At 42.9% G+C, this 17,469-nt stretch overlaps 1 protein-coding gene across 3 annotated transcripts in view; it reads left to right on the top strand.

The window, feature by feature from the left end:
• ELF1 (E74 like ETS transcription factor 1) overlaps positions 1 to 17,469 on the top strand; it is an 88,086-nt gene that overhangs the window by 5,407 nt on the left and 65,210 nt on the right. Inside the window, exon 1 of one of the 3 annotated variants that reach the window (XM_075741752.1) lies at positions 15,294 to 15,410. The exons of the other annotated variants lie outside the window; for them this stretch is intronic. The gene's annotated coding sequence lies outside the window, so the exon portion shown is untranslated. Of the gene's footprint in view, positions 1 to 15,293; positions 15,411 to 17,469 lie in introns of those variants that run through there. 3 annotated transcript variants of the gene reach the window in all.

The raw sequence follows: 17,469 nt of genomic DNA, 5'->3' as shown, positions 1-17,469 counted from the left end.
TTCCTCCAGAGCATCAGCATCTGGTGGCAGCTGGAGACAGGATATCGAGTACTCACCTTCCTCGCTTACTGCTCTCTGTCAGTACAGAGTCCTCTCATATTCCCAGGTTGGTGTACCGTCTTTCTTTGCTCAGGATACTGACAGCTATATTCAGGGATACAGAAATTTTCCCTGCCAGTAGGTAGGCGAGGACATCGCTCACCGTTCAGAAGTCAACTGCTAAGGGCTCGCGGTACCTGCACGCCCGCTCTCCCCTTAACCACCTCTCTGTCTTTTGGACATGCCTCTCCTACAACCAGATCTCCTGCTGCAAGCAGGCACCAGAGACGGGGGATGTGGGCACATGTATGGCTTGGCAGCGTAGCACCCCCGGCAGTCACTAAACCAGCAGAAGTTAATGGCAGTGAAATGATTTTGTAACCTGAAATGCATGACTGACTGCCCGAATCAAGTTGAATCATTACCTGCAGAGCTCCTTTTCAGGCAGCTTCACAATAAAGCTGAAGGTTTAATTTGGCCTGGGAATTGCGCCTGAGCCTAAATAGTTATGAGGTGATGTTTTATAATTCCGTAGTTCATTCTTTCTAATATAACAAACAGACACATTTTTTCCTCTGGAATCTGAACTAGAATAAATATACTTTAAGTGTTAAAGTATTTCTTTCGGTAGAAAATTTATTTTATTGCACCTACTCTGGGGTACATGGTATGCAAAAGAATGCCAGGGTCTGATGTTCAATATTTCACACAGTGGTTTTGATTTGCGCTTTTTCATTCACACTTTAAAACATCCTATGAATGTTTTAAGGTAACAAATTGCATTTTCTGTACCAGATGACATTACTGGAAGTTTTCCTGCTGAGAAGAACTGAAACTTGAGGAGCCTAAGTTCTTGTAAATCAGTATCTCTAGACTTCTCGAAAGCATGCATCTAAGTATTTCTGCTCGCTTGGAAATAATAAAGCACTAAAGTACTCCTCTCAAACGTGGTTTCTAAAAACACTTTCCTCAGCTGCCTTATGTAGATGTGCATGTTTGAAAAATAATGACAGTATAGCCTTCTAGGGTTTGGCCCACATACCTATTGCTGTGTTCACTGGAGTTAATGATAATACACTATTGATTTCTAGGAGGTGCAGGATCCAACTCACTAATAAAGTACAAATCAGATTGGATGTTTTCAATTTTTAAGAGCTCTAGTTAGGTTATTTAATAAATTTCTCCTCAGAAAATGGCAAAATCAAAGAATCAACAGTAAATTTTGCATCCTATTTTCATGTTCCAGTAGTTGGATAAAACTCGGGTTGATATGGAGATGATAATGAGCATTGCCACATGATGTCTGTTTTGACAGTGCCATCATGGGTTGTAGTTTGCCACCTCGTGACGTCTTACTGTGCTCATAACATTTAGTGAGTTTTATTCCCTTGCTGGCTGTGAAGTGAAACAGTGTTTTAGGCTGAAATTAAAATTTACAGAATTGTTAAGTGACTTGTGCCCATCTAAGGGGGATATAAAATTTGAACATAATGCTGTTAAATAGCTGAGCTATATAACTGACTGTACACATAGCAGCACAAATTGTGTGTGCAGGATAATTATGCACCCAGACAACCAAATTAACAAAGGCTAGAAATAGTAGTAGGACTGTGTTCTCTGCCAGGTTTGGTTTTCCCCTTTACCAGTGCCAAATGTAACTATAATTAGGATAGTGAGGAGTTAGGTGTTTTTATTGAATGTATTATTCTGTACCTGCTGTGTATGTGCAAACTTCCCACGTAGTCCCTAATCCAGCACATCTGTGGCCAGTGAAGATGTAATTTTGCTGCTCTCCAGAATTAATTTCCTTCTTTTACTTATGTGTGTATACAGAAATACCTTTTTTCTTGTTAAAACCTACTATTTCAGATTGACCCGCGTACTTTAGGCAGCGTGATATTCCGGTCTTTTTTCCTCCATTAATACAATAGTGACATTAAGCAGTTACAATGTTTGAAATACCTGGTCATACAGGAATCAATGAAATTCAATGAGGTGTTCCAGCTTGCTTGACCTTGTTCTGTGACTCGGTTATGTGTCATGTATTCAGGTAGAAAACTGAGCATGCTCCAAGTCCTGGCAGAAGGTCGCTCGCATGGTATCTGCTGCTGCAGCTTCTGTTTCAACATCTGCTGCTGCTCGGAGAGATGCTGCTGCTGTGTCATTTCCAGTAGCTCGCATGTTAAGCCTGTATCGGATGGTTTTGGGGTGTGCTTGGGTTTTTTGGGGGGGACACAAGCCAGTGGTTGAGAAGTAGAACTGCTGGTGGGAAAGTTGTAGGATTCTGCAACTTGTTGCAGACATTCAGAGACCGTTTTCAGGCAAGAGGGATTGAACAGCATCCTGGTGCCTGTTTTCTGCTCATTAATTTTGTTCAGAAGGGAAGCTCAATGAGAAATGGCAAGGTCTCTTGTTGATCATGGTCTGACATTGATCAAGAGAGTTACAGCAGATATGTTTGTTTTGAGCACATTTTGTCACCAGTTTAAACTACTGAAGAGGTGAGGAGGTTATGCTACCCTGTGGCATAGGATTTGCTGGGTTTTTTAAGATAAATGACAGAGGAAGTGGTATTGTGGGTAAAAGGACAGCCAGGCTAGTCAGAAAAAGGACCGTGACAGTACTTAGTGTTTGTATACTGCTGTAGGAACACTAACTCTTCCAACATGTCATGATAATAACGTGTTACCTAAGGAAGAATAAACTTCTAGGAAAAGAGCACAGTTCAATGCAGTTTCAGAAACTTCAGGATTTGGGGGGAGATCAACTGATATAGACATCAAAAAAGTACAAACTCAGTAACTAAGTACAGATGACTGAATTGATTCATGCATTAATATATGTTTCCTCTTAAGCCTAAGGAAGACCGTTCCTTGTCTTCAGGCAGCCATTTGTACTGAGTGAAATGGCAGCGGGAGACAGACAGCTCCAGCACCTTCCTGGCGGGACCCTGGGCCTCCTCCCACCCCTTCTGCTTCCTGGGGTGCAGAACATAACAGAAGTGAAGCTGGTACCAAGCTCCAGAAAGAAGTCCAGTGCTTGAATATTTCTAGCAGTAATGTCTCCAAACAGATACGCTACCTCAGAAAAATAACTTTGATGCAAATTGGCCTCCAGACAGCTCTTGCACAGCACTTTTCCTTGCTCTCCCCGCATGTCCCCCCTCGCAAGTGCACAGGAGAGAAATACCTGTGGGCCAGACAGCGCTGTCTAATGAAATGGCTGACCTTTAATTGGTGTGGATCCCAACTACAGACAGGCATCTTCTAAGTCAAATGCTGGGCCTGAGGGACAGCTGTGCAGGCAGAGGCACCCTCTTTTGCATGCTATTACTGGAAGTGGCGGTTTGCACGGGCACCCCGAGGAGGAACAGGGCCAAGCACATGTCAGAAGTACTGGGTGGGCTGGATCTCCATGCCTATGCTGAACATGGGAACCCTCTGTTTCTGCCAAAATTATTTTGCTTAACTCACGTAGTTTAAACAGTAGATTTATTTCAGTTGAAATGTACTGGGGAGCTTCGGTAGCAAAGCTGACCCGGGTGCTGGTAACCATACGGAGAAGCTGCTGGGGAATGGGTTGAGGAAATTAGTGGTGCGTTAGTGGAGATAGTGGCAATGAGATGTGCCCACAGTCGATTGAGCTGCAAACCCTTCTCCAGCCTTGTGCGGGCAAGTTCGTGCCAGCATTTTACTTTTATGTTTCCTTTTGGGAGAGGGGAATTATACCCACGTGTAATTATGTGCGGAGAATAGCTGCCCCAGCACCTGCCTCCCTACACTGAAGTAGTGCTGAGCTTTTTTCTCTACTATTTGGGTGTCTGTCTGCTCTATGCAGCTGTCTTTCACTGGAGGCCTTTTGAAGTGAAACCTTCACCTCAAGCCATCCAAAACAAACCTTTAGGGTTTTTTTTTTTTAGATTTTCCTAGTTGAACAAATTTTACAGGTTAACAGATTTAGCCTTTAGCATTTGTAAAAATTTTACTAAGACTTTTTCAAATTAATTTTTCAAATGTTAATGTTACAGCATTGTAAAACCTTTCAACCATTACAGGTGTAGTATTTTAATGAATGAATGAACTAGCTTCCGACCATAAATATATATTCTGGTGAGAGCCAGAAATATACTTTTATATTCTTGGCAAATGACCATTAGTGAAAATTTTCCAGGACACATCTATTGATGTTACATATTTTTCATTTCCTTGTGATCAAATTTGCTGGTATACTTTTATCATTTTTGTACTCTTTCAGGAGGGCAGGGAGTGATTGCATCATTATGTACCTTATTCAAGGCAAATTATTGCAAATGTACCACCTAAAGTCTGACCTAGCTACTGGCTTTGCCTCTGGACGTAGTTTCTGGGGCAGTCTAAAACAGCAGTCAGCTGAATGGTCACAGCATGTTTTCAGGATGTCGTTTGCTTAAGAAGTCTCTGTATTTTTTCTTTAAGAAACCCAATACATTAACTTTTGTGCAGGTGTTGTATTTTGCCCCTCTGAAATAGAAGCTGGATCAGAAATGGGGGTTCATAGTCTCTGTTTTTGATGAGCAGCTGCAAGGTCAAGTCATGCACAAGGCTGTTACTGTACAAGCCCATGCCCTCATTGTCTTTACTAGCTAGGTGTGGGGGTTTTTGTCTTTTCCCAAATCTGTACATATTTGTGAAAGAAAATGTCTCGTTCCATGTTTTCCTGAAGAAAAAAGGTAGTTATACAAGGAGTTGCCTTTGTTGTGGAGAATTAGTGTTAAATACTGTGTACTTCTTCACATTAAGACTCAGACTAGGTTCCAGGTCTTAGATCTTTGCTTCAATACCTGTCAAGAATATTGTTTACTTTTCTGAATTCTCTAATCCTCCCTTTTCTCGTCTCAGATTAATGTCACTACATCTCTTGACATCAAATATAGTTAGAGACTGAATAGTTCATTGAAGCTTTTGGTTTAAGTGGTGGACAACCATATAAAAATCCTTTTTTGTTGGGGTTTTTTTTGAGGTGGAGAAGGATCAGTTATGTACATGTTCACATTTAGGTTTCCATTCTGTATGTATTATTATCAGACTGAGCAGTAGTCTTATTACAGGTGTTTCAATAGGCACAAGTATTGGTGCAGGTGTGGTTTAAGGGCGAAAATGCATAATTCTGGTTCTTTTGTACAGCACCACATTCACATTTGTAGAATGGCTGCATTTTAGCAGAGAAGGCTATTCTGAATGGGAAGTATTAGGAAAACCACTGACTTTAGATACTGTGTTAAAGAAATTGGAGGACTGATGTGAGAAGGCGGCTTTGTGAACACCATCACTGGTGCTTTTTTGTACGTGTGCTGCCTCTTACTTCTCTAGTCAGGTTTCTAAATCGTGTTCTTCAATTTTTTAGTAAACCGAAGACAAGTAGAAATAAAAGTCCTAAAGTTGTTTTTTCAGCATTCTGGAGAAAATCCTTTCTTGAGATTACTTGTTTTATCTGCAGGAAAGCAAACCTGCTTATCAGTTCCAGGTACGCAGGCGAGGAGATGACTACCATACCTGGATTCTGGCTGGCACGGGGTCACAGGTTGGGTGGCTTAAAACCAGACGTCTCTAAGCTTTTGCTCTGTGGAGCACCACAATAAAATTCTTCCATCTTTATTCCAAAATGTATCTTGAATGTTCATTCATATGCCTGAGGAATAGGGAACAGAGCTGGGGATGAAAGAAAATGAGGTAAAACAAATTAGAAAGGGAAGGAAGTAGAAGGAGGTAGACCTAAAGTAGTTTTCTCCTTCTGCCAGGCTGTGAGCCAGGGAAATGAGATGCAGAAGAAACTCTGTAGTCCTGATAAAATTGAGATAATTTAAACTGTTATAGAATGACTGGGAGCTAGATCAGCGCATACAGAAGAATGTTAGGTTAAATTCATTACCCATAGTGAGAAATTTAAATTCCTCTCACCCAGCTTAATGTGTGGACACTTGTTTACTGAAGGATTTTTTGGGGTCCTTTTTAAGAACAAAATGTTAACTTTTACTAAATGTGATGAAAATGGACTCAAATCTGAACACTGCTGCCAAATAACTTCTAAGAACAATCATCTGTAGGTACAGCTTAGATTTCTAAGCGTGAATGAAAAAAGTAATTTTCTTTATGCTTTCTCCTTGACTGAGATCATTGACCACTTTTTTAAGAAAAGCTGTTTTAATTACTCTTATTCTGAATACTAAAATTACATTAGTTTGATGTAACTCTTTAGTAGTGGTTGAAATAAAGGAAGATTTCTGTGACCACAGTCACAGGGAGCATATTTTTGTGTGATATGCAAAGCTGGAAAACATTTCTAATGTGCCTTGCTAAAAAGGGTGAGCATTAAAAGTTCAATAAATAAAACTGGTTACAGAGAAGCACTGGGTGAAACATTCTGAATTTAGGCTTCCGTCCTAGAGTATGAGCATTCTACCCTCAAATTTAGGTCTTTGTCCCTTGAGGGTAGAGGGAGTTGAAATCATTCCACTCTGGCTAGTTCGTGTTTTCCAGAGCACAGATACCTTTAAAGCTGTTGGACCCTCAGAAAATGCTGGACAAAATGGGTTAAAAGGTTAAACATATATACCAAAATGCTAAATTGACACTATTAAACTAAAATAACAAACATAAATATATATATAGTACTTTGAATGGAGCATTGAGAATACGAAGTCTTTATGACAGGTTACTTGAGGAGAACATTGAGCTCCCTCCATTAAATGAATGACCTCTGTTAGTGGAAAGCAGGAGAAAAATCACATCTGTGAAACCGTGCCTGCCGTAATGTCCTCTCATTCTCTTAGCCTCTGGTCACTGATTCTGTTTTCAGGGCTCCCTAAACCACAAAGTAAAAAAAGATGATTCCTGGGAAGCTTTTGGAAAACACATCATCGTAGTAGCAGCAATTCTCTCTGGAACCAAGTCTCCATGCGTGTGTGCAGTGGTATGTTCTAGGATATGTCCAACTGCCCTACCTCCTTTTTATGTGCAAGTTAAAATAGTAGAGGTGACTGGTTTCTTGGAGTGATCGATCACAGGATTGTAGTCTTAGAGGATTTGCTGGTACCTGGCTGGAGATCAGCATAGAGATGCAAGGCTGCTGTTTGTGCAACTTGAAGTGTAGCCGAGATCAAAATGTTGGTCTTCCAGCAGCCATTTCACCTTCCCTGCAGCGCCAAGCTCCCCGACACCCCTCCTTCTTGTGTCCTGCAGTCTTTACATTTTATTTCTCTTCTCCATGATTTATGTGTTCACCAATTGGTTAATGTAGCATGTATTTGGATAGGTAAGCCTGCCACTAAAAGTAGTATTTGCTGAACAAGCAAGTAATCGGGTCGTGTTTCTAGCCAACTGTTCTTTAATAGCCAGTTCTCTATCTGAATGAGTTGCAATGGAAAATGGATTAATTCATATGAGCTTACTTTTTGCACAACTTATTGTTTTTTCTCCTGCCTCTCCAAGTTAGTACTTTTATCTCTTTCCATTAATTAGGGCAGCTGGAAGAGCAGTAATACATGCACTTTCCTTTCCTTTGTGTTCACATCCTGAGCAGTGCAGAAATACCCTGTTGCATTCTCATAAACATCTAAAATATTTGTGGAACTCTAGCTGAACATTTTTCTAAAAATGATGTTTATCTGGATTTCCTTTAATTCCATAAATTTGGCCTGCGTCCGTACAGGGAGTCGGCACGACTGTGCAAGGTAGCCAGTAGGCCCGTGCCGAGGGTGGTGGGATTCAAAGGGCAACAAAAATTGGAATAGAAGCAAACAGGTTTTTTTGTCTGACAGGAGTAGTGGAAAACCTTGCAGGAACCACCCCAATGTGTGCATACACTAGATGCTCTTTGTTATTATCTAAAACACAAATGTGAATAAATAATTCCCTGGTACTTCTTCAAGATATCAACAATAATTTCCTGTAGCACAGCTGACTTACTGGGACTGTGCAGTCTCTGCAACCTTTAAAAGAAAATTAATAATAATAATGATAACAATAAAAGCAGCTGCAGAAGTACAGCTTTGGGTCCAGAACTGTCTAGCTGAGGGTGGTGCCTGGCTGTTCTCCCTCAGGGGAGGGTTTGATGGGGAACACTATGATCCCTCCTCCTATCCTCTTGCTCTGTATAAAGGCCAAACAATAATAGTAATACATTGCCGTGCTGTAACTTCTGTGCATATCTGTACGCTTGTCTCTGGCTGTACCAAATACTCTGTGATTAATAGCATTCCTTGGACAGAAACTTTCACGAATCTCAGCTTCATTCTTGATTGGATTTTTATACTGATAAATATAGACATTAAAAAATCCAGTGTGAACACTGGGTTGGGTTTTTTTTTTACTTCTTCCCAGTATGTGTTTATTATTGGTAAATGTGTTGCAACATCCAAAAATGTAATGAGTGACTCACAGAATGAGAAGAGGAAAAATATAGTTAGAGCTTTTTAATGAGGATTCCTCAGCCAACTACAGAGTGTCCCAGATAAGAAACCACTATTTGACTATAAAAAACCCCACCCAGTCATTGCTTTTATGTTCCTTCTGTGTGTATTTGCAACATAGTTTCACTTGGTATATATTTCTATTCATTCATTTGCGGGATTTTTTTTTTTCTGTCTTATGTCGGGGATTACAACATTCTGACATCAAAACAAAAACCACAGAACAACATGTTTACAAATAATTCTGGATTTTATTTTTTTTTTGTATATGTAAGAAAGGAAAATAGCAAAGGCTAATTTTACCACTACTGGTGTAGTGACATCTCTAATAGTTTCAGATTGAGCCTGTATCCTTAAAAATTATCCTTGCAAGGACGCCAGAGCAAATATAACCATCCTGTTGAAGCAACACAACTCTGACAGAGTATAATAGTGGGGGATCTGAAGCTTACCTTGTGGGAAGATGTCCAGTGCTGATCTATTTCAAGAAGCAACACTGACTTTCTTTCTGGAGTAATTGTTTCTTATTCTTGGAATACCTAACCTTTTGTCTCATACATATGTTCTTGAATTTTAGCAGTATTTATCAATTTCACTTCATGTCTAATATCCCCTCACCTTTGTGTCTTTCTTGCACAATAGCAGGAAACCCATATTTGCTTAAAAACTTTGTTTTGAGTGCAAATCCATAGAAATAGAGAGGTCACCTAATATCTGTCTCTAAAACCAGCTGTACACCCCGGTGATCATTTCCTTTGGAAAGCTAAGGATCTAGCATAATGTTACTGCAGTCAGGATTGTAAAGCCTTGTACGATATGAAAGTATATTTTTAAAGAATTTTCAGGGCTGGTACACACGCTGTGTGAGAATTTGGGATAAAAACATCGTATTGCTGGTACGAATTTGGGATAAAAACATGCCCTTGCTGGTTCTCTTGGGATATCCAGTAATTATTACCGTACAAAAATGAGGTCATTTTGGCTTTGTTTGTTGCAATTATGATGTAGTGATGCATTCTGTACATAAAATAGCCTTACCTTTGCAGTGCATAGGTGTACTTGGGCATTAATTAAACTACGCTATCTTCTGCCTTGTTTCAGAAACTGTTTCTGTCTTTTCAAGCAGTAAGCTCTTCTACATGAAAAAAAAAATCCAGATAGAGTTACTCATTTGTTGGTATAAAACATATTTCTGTGCCCGTGCGTCTTCTCATTAGTTGCTTTATTTTTTGTAGAGCCCAGCTGGAACAGGTTCTAGAGGTGGTATTTAAAGATGTAAGGGATGTTGGCCTTTTTGGATCAGTTTAGTGACTCTGAATGTAGAACTGGGAAGCAGCAAATTACAAGTGAGTTGGGTTTCAGGATGCAGGAGCCTTAACTGTCTGTCCGAATGTGGTTAGTGATAACGTTAGTTGAGGCACAATGATTTATCCTGTCTGTCACCTGAGAACCAGGTAATGATGTGTGTATTTTACAAATATTTGTGGGTCGTGGTTTAATTCTTTCTGTTTCATGATTTTTGAGGGGTCTAAAGCTTATGGAGAGAAGTAATATGGGGTATAAATTTGTCCTGTCCTTATTTTGATTTCTTTATGTGACTGTCTCAGAGCTGTGGGTTTACAAATGTGACTTCTGTCACACCTACTGGGAGGTGTGTTTATAGGATGTTAAATGACTTTCAGCGCACTTTCCAAAACAAACGGGAAGTAGCGTGTGGAGGGAGGGTGGAACAGAGCTAGCTCAGGTCTGAGAGCCGTGGGTTAAGCGGCATCTTTGGCCGTTCTCTCTGCCCACAGCATCACCAGGTAACATGCCTCCAGGTTTTTGGTTTTTTTGTCAGCTATTGTGCAATCATGTGCATCTTAGGGTGAAAATTTACTTCAGTGCTGGCCCAGTTCGTTACCAGTTGCAGAGGGACGTCCTATGTCCTTTGCTGGCTGTGCTCACCACGGTCTTTCTGAGCTGATTCAAGGGCTGCCAGCGCTCCCCACCCACTCATCCCGGTCAGCTTTCTGCCACATTACAGTGTTTAATGGGATCAGTGGAAGGTTTAACAGGTACCCCATGGATCAGAACCAGTGCAAGGAGAGGATGGGGAGAGAAGAGTGCAGTCGGGGTTGGCAGAGGAGTGTCAGAGAGAAGCTGGAGCCTGCAGCTTCTGGCTGAGCGTGGGTCAGAGATTATCCTGTGTCGGAGCTGTATTTACTACCTGGATTTTTGCAATTCTTTCCCTCTGAAGCCTGCTTGTCAGTAGAAAGGAGGATATAACCACATTTTAAACCGTTCTCAGAAATACTGAGAAGCGTACTTCTCAGCAGAGGCAAACCCATAACAAAAGGAGGAAGGAAGGAACTTAAAAGAGCAAGGAAAAGTGACTATATAAGTAGATTTTCCTAGAGGCTTGTCATCTCTCATGTGACCTAGGAATACCTTAAAGGTGATCCAAGAAGAGTTTGTGCAAGGCTGTACAAGGTCATGGTTTTGTAGCTGTGTGGGATGTTACTGTGCTGCTGGCAAAGGCAGCTGCCTTGCCAAATCTGCCTTCACTAGGAAACACTGGAGGCAAACTTGGAAGCACAAAATGGATGAGGTTGAAGCTGCCTGGTGCTCAGTTGTGAATCCATTTCATTTCAAACACCTCTCTCGCCCCTTCTGCTAGCAAGGCATAATTTCTGGAGGCTCGGGAGTTTCCTGACCACAGACTTGCAAAAGACTCTGTCATGTATTTTGAAAGAAGATGACATTTACTATCTGAAGGATTCCAGTTAAACACAGGATGGCTGGAATACCTTCCCTCCCAGCTTTTGAAAAGAACAGTGGCCTGTTCATATACGCTTTGTTTGCTACCACCTTTTCTTTCTTACAATTCAACTAAAGTTCAAAAGACCAGCACAGTGAAAAAGTAGACTGTTTGCTCTCAAATTCTTTGTGCTCTACTTTCACCCTATAGTCAACATGCACCAAAACATCACTGAACCATACCTTTAAATGGCAAATTAAGAACTGATAGCTGCATGGGCTGCACTCCAGGTATGCGAAACCCTGGGTTCTACATTTCTCTGTTGAGATGCTTTTTTTACCAAAATCTCTGAAAATGCAAGAGGTTTCTAGACAGGAAACAACTGTCTTAAAAATATTGGAAGCATATGGTCTGAATTTGTGATTAAGTTATTAAACAACACAGAAATTAGAACTTTTCTATACCTAATGTCCTGTAGCAGAGACTTCCTTTGGGGATAGGAGTAAGTTACCTTATAATCCTTGATGCAGTTTCTCCATGCGTAAATATTTAGGTCATTGTGCATCTGGCAGTGTTAGAAACCCACAGTAGTTTCAGTCGATGTTTCATATGGCACCTACCGCCACAGGAGGTGCCAGTCCACAAAGCCAAAGTACTGGGACAGTAACATCATGATAGATGCATATTGTATTAAAATGTTGTAGCAGTGCTACTACTGTTTCTTGGTGTTGTATATGAAGAGAAAGGAAGGTGCAGGAGTTTGGGTGCTAACACAGGACTTGGGTGAAAGCTAGTTGAAATGTTGTCCTTTTATGCACATATGGTGTGATCTTGGGCATGTCCATTGCTTGGGTGTTCCTCCCTGCCATGCTTGTGAATGGGATTATTAGGATTTCCTTCCTACAGGGATGCCTGAGATTAAATATGTTGCAAAGCTTGAGATACTGGGATCCTACAGAAACAAATACGAAATGGAAGTTCCTTAAATCAGATTTTTATCCAGTCTTGAGCCAGAGTTTGATGAGGCCCCAAGCCTATGTGAGCTGATGGGATGAGCGTGAGCTGAGAGCAGGTTGGTAGGATGTCCTCTTGCAGTAGTGGGGAGTTACAGCATCTCAAGCTGCTTTAGGAACGGCACCACAGGGTCCCATGGAAATGAGGGCTTGTTAGGTTTCTCATTTGGGGACCTTGTGCATAATTTAGCAGGAAAATAAAAAAACAAGGAGCTTTTAAATCTAAAGTTTCTGCTGCCTTTGTGAAAATAGTATTTTCTCCTCCCCAACCCCCATCCAAAACCAAAAGCTGAACACAGTCACAAACCTCCCTTTTGGCCTGTTTTTCCGAGGCTAAAATGTATCTGTCTTTCAGGTGGGGCAGCATACCTCCAGAAAGCATCTCTCTGGTCTGTCCTCATGTGGCTTCAGAGCTTCATGTCTTCCCTTGTGCAGGCAGGCTGCCATGGTCCTCTCCTGGGGAAGCACCCCATCCCGTCCCGTCCCATCCCATCCCATCCCATCCCATCCCATCCCATCCCATCCCATCCCATCCCATCCCATCCCATCCCATCCCATCCCCCTCTTGTAGACCTGTAGCTTTCAAAACCAGTTGAGAAGGAGGGACAGCGATTACCAAACCAGGGCCGGAAAACAGAAGTGGCTTCCTCGGGGTCACGCGTGAGGCCAGCAGAAGTGGGAGCCATTATCCAGGTCTCTGCCACCCCAGCTGATGTGTGGCCTGCACAGCCGTGCTGCTCTCCTCGGAGTGTAATTTGTCATGCATTTCTCTGGGAGCTGGGGCAAACGGCAATGTGAAAATTGTATTATGCATTATTTATTTATTTGTGCAGCCTTAACTTTACCACTGGTGGGTTCCATCCTCTGCTGCGCTATGTGGCTGCACAAATATTTGCGCTGGGAAACAGCGGGGGGAGTAGCTTGGTGCGAGGAATATGTAGCCAGGATGGAGCGGAGGGCTGAAGCTGTTTAAATTGGCTTGAGCCGTGCTGTTGGTCAGTGTCTAGCTATGTCTTTTGGGCAAACGATGATCTAAGTTTCATAGAGATACTCATCCTAGTAATGGGCAAGGTCATTTCTTCTCTAAGCTGAAATTATACTTAGCAAGGAACCTACAGTTCCAAGGATGAACGTCCACCTGCATTCTCTCTCACTAAATATGTTTACATTTTACATATGTTTTTTAAAAATACTGCTTCCAGATTTAGCTTAGAAACAGCAAAATGTTTGCATAGTTTGTGCTCATACATCACTATGAAATGATTTTTCAATTCAGTTGATTGCCTGGATAAGACTGTGTTGGTTTTTTCCCCCTGTAAAACATAACTATTAGACTTGATTTAATAATTAAAATGGCACTCTCCCTGTGCCAATGTTACAGTTTCCTTGTAACCGCTGTGCACCTGGGTCAGATTTCTTACCTCAAAGCCCCATCATTTCCAAAAGGTTTTGCAGCACAAGAAACAAATACTTTTAGGTGTAAGATTGGATTAGAATTAAGTTGTTGGAGAGAGGGAAAATACATCTGTTGCGAGAGGTGGAAAATACATAGTGACTAAAATAACATCACGGTGTTTCCTCCACGTGATCTTTTTTCAACCGAGAAATACAAATGAAGACATATTTTGATAAAGAGCTGTAGCAAAGCTACTTTAATAGTGACTTAATTGATACCTTTACTCAGTAAGTCATAAAAAATGTGCTGCTGCTTCTTGTTTCAGAACTTCTGCTAAAGCAGGCTGCAAAATAACATGATAAAATACATCTAATAAAATCATACGTGGATAACTGGTCTTTAAACAATAAACTGGGAGCCAATTTTGCCTTTGAGTGCCGTGCAGGTACCAGAGGGACTGAACTACTTGGAAATAAACCGAAAATTTTCTTCTTGGTTATTAAACATAACCAGTAGTTGGAGATCTTAATGTCCGTAAAACAATGAGTTTTGCTCAGTGAACCATTTGTGGGACTACTGTTTAATTATTACTGGGGGGGGGGGGTGTTAATGACAGCTGCATTTAATCATATTTGGAATTATTTAAATGTGTTTGCTAGAAGTAGCTTCAGGTTTTTCCTCAACGTCTTCCCTACTCATTGCAAGGTCATCATCAGCTGCTTTCTTTCCTCCCCTGCCTCCCAACTCCTTGCCTTGCGTTACACCCTCTTGTCGCCTGCACGGGCTCGGGTCTTCGTGCCAGGCCTTCCCTTAGGGCCAGCGTGCTGCCCCGGGGCTCCGGCCTTCTGGAAACTAGTGGAAAACCAATGCACATGCCAGCCTGCAAACAGAGCGTGTGCTTACCCTTCCCACTAAAATAAGGTGGAAATAATTTTGTCCTCACCCTCCACGACATGTTTTTAAGACTGTATTTCTGTCAGGCCTTTTGGTGCCTTCGCAGAGCCCACCCAAAGCACTTTCGTTGCCTTCCTCTGTGCGCTGGGCAGCTTTTCAGCATGGTGTTTTTTAGGCACAAAAGTTCATTTGAAGAAGATAAGGAGCATATTGGAAATTTAGTGGTTGAAAACCCTGGCTTTGGAGGTAGATGTGTGTCAGTGCTTCACTGAAGGCTGTACACAGACTGCATTTCCCAGAGCGATTTGGGCCCTCTTGAGTTTCGCTTTTTTCTGGGGTTAACCAGTTTAGCGTGAGCAAGATGGCGTTGGTAGAAAATACCAAATGTTCCGCAGAAACGTGTTTGTTTATTACTCATGGAGTAGGGTGGGATGTTACGCAAGGGCTGCAAGGTGCGAGAGCTCAGCTGTGGGCCGCCTGAGCGGCCGGGGCAATGGAGAGGGGAGCCGCCGCCATGAGCGCACCGCTGGTGTAAGCTGGGAGAGCAGACCACGCTTGGTCAGGCTCCTCACACGAGGCGAGGCGGAGCGGGGCGCGAAGCCGGCCAGCCCCTCTCCGACCGCCGCGCTGCCCCGCTCCCCCACGCACCCTGTCATCGCAGCCCAGAGAGCGGAGCGGGGCCGGGCCGCCGCCACCTGCGGGCCGGGCCCGGCGGAGCGCTGGCCGCCGCCCGGGGCGTGTCGTGTCGAGCCGAGCCGCCCGGCCCCGCGGTGACTCACCGGCCGGGGCCCGGGCACCACTTCCCCCCCTCGATAGGAGCCATTTTAGCTGCACGAAGCTACGGGGTGGCCGGGGCGGCGCCGCAGGCCCCGCGGCGAGGCGGTACGTGCTCCCCGGGGAGGGAAGGGCGGATGGGGGGGAACGCGGCTTCCCCGGGCTGCTGGCCTCTGCCGCCTCGACGTGCTGCCCGCGTCTGGAGCTGCTCTCCTCAGCCGTCTGGGGAGGATGGGGGGGCGGGGGGGAAGGGAACTTCTAGTAAAGTGCAGCACCAGAGCGAGCTTGGGAAAAACAAAAAATAAATTGAGCCGCGAGTAAAAGTGAGGTTTTGGGGCAGGAGCACCCTGAGCTGCCTGTGGCTGAGCATGTTGCTCCGGGCAAAGGGTGCTGCGGTCGCAGCTGTGCTGCTCTGAACAGCACTCTTCATAAGTGGTACAGCTGATTTGTAATTTTGGTGGGTTTTAGAATTTTGTCACTTTTGAAGCATGTGGAGGTGCCATGTAGGTAGCCGATCTGACCCCTTCAGCTGTCGCTCAGCTGACTGTACAATAAATGAATTTTATTTATTCCGAAGCTGCATTTACCTAGATCCGGTTAGGATGTGGCAGAGCATGGTCCAAATCGATTTGGACAAAGTGTTAATAATAAGTGTCGTGGCTTTGAGCACCTTTGCTCCGCTGCTGCCATTCGCCTGGTGTGGTCCCGAGTGACTATAAAATGGCAGGTTTGTCGTTTCAAAGATGGATCGCTCTCTACGCCCATGACCTTAAATTGTGGTTATGTTTGTGCCGAAACAAACTTGGCAGCAGCCACCGTGGGGTCGTTTTAAAATAGGAGTTCACTTGTTTTGTGCAGGAAGAAATGGACCAGTACTCACCTTTTCCTGAAAATGATTAAGAAATTATAGTAATGGGGGTGGTGTACATGGCAGAGGGACAGACCAATTATAAAATGGGCTTAGTGGTAGTTGTAATGGGAGAAGAAAATCCTGGAGGTAATTGTGGTGTGTCAAATTGCTTTTAAAACTTTCAGTGGATGAAAGCCACCTTGATTCTCCTAATTATGTACTTCTGAACTCTAGCACAATACTTTGAAAAAGAATGAGTGTTTCCACCTTGCTTAAGGTTGAACAGAAAGGCAGGCTAGTATCTTCAGAAGTTTTGTCTGAGCATACAACTCTGGACCCTATATTTTGGTCTTTCAGTTGAGAAATAAAGTTGACTGTCTTCTTACTGAAAATGAAATGACGAGGAGCTCAAACTGTTGCACACAGGGGAATACTTCACAGTTTCATTTGCTGTATGGAGCCTATATCTGAGAAGTATAATGGAGTCTTGCTTAATACTGTGATCGGTTGCAGGGGAGGGAGAGAGGGAGGCACCCATTAAGTAAATGGTCATGTTTTGGGTGAGGCTGTCTCTTGTCTTCAGCCTTTCCAGTGTTCACGCATATCTTTCTTAGGCATCTTACGGTACGGTGTGTTTTTACCATCTTTTGATTTTATGTTTTGCCTTTTTTTCTTTCTAAAAGCAACAGTTTTTTGCAAGGGCTTGGGAGATTTCTGTGGTGCATTGTTTCATGTTGAAAATCCACAGAGGAAATGATAAAACTTCAGAGGAACCACTTGGAAAAAAAATTGTTTTGAGTTAATGATAGAAGGTTTTAACTGAAAAAATCTTTAAGGTATTTGCATCTTCCTTTTTTTTTTTTTCATCATGAGTTTTATTTTCAGATCTTAGGGCTGAGGCAACAGCTGTCTGCCGTGCTTGCAACTGGCAGAGCACGAGCCTCCCTTTCCTTAGCTCTGTCCTCCCCTTCCTTCTGCTGTACTAGACCCTGTCGAGCCATCCAGCCTTAAAAACTTGAGTTATCCTAAGTCGGCTCTCAAGCTGCAGCTGCTTATCTTGGGGAGAACGCTTTTTGTGTGCTAAAGGGTAAGTAGCTGCTGCTGTTTTCTCTCCAGCAGGGCTTCGCGGAGGAGCAGTTCCTCTTTGAAGGCAAAGCTGCCATATTCAGGCTCTCTTGCTGCTGCGCAAGGACTACGCCAGGGCTGCAGAAGCGTCTGGGGTGCAGTGGTGGAGCTAGGAAAAAGTGACTTGAAAGTCCTGTAAGCCTTACAGATGACAGCTTGGACAGATCTTCTAGAAGGCAGAGAGGTGGATTA

The sequence above is a fragment of the Balearica regulorum genome, chromosome 1 (genome assembly GCF_011004875.1).
Source record: "Balearica regulorum gibbericeps isolate bBalReg1 chromosome 1, bBalReg1.pri, whole genome shotgun sequence".
NCBI lineage: Eukaryota > Metazoa > Chordata > Aves > Gruiformes > Gruidae > Balearica > Balearica regulorum.
The sequence above is the reverse complement of the archived record's forward strand: the minus strand, read 5'-3'. Positions and strand labels throughout refer to the sequence as shown.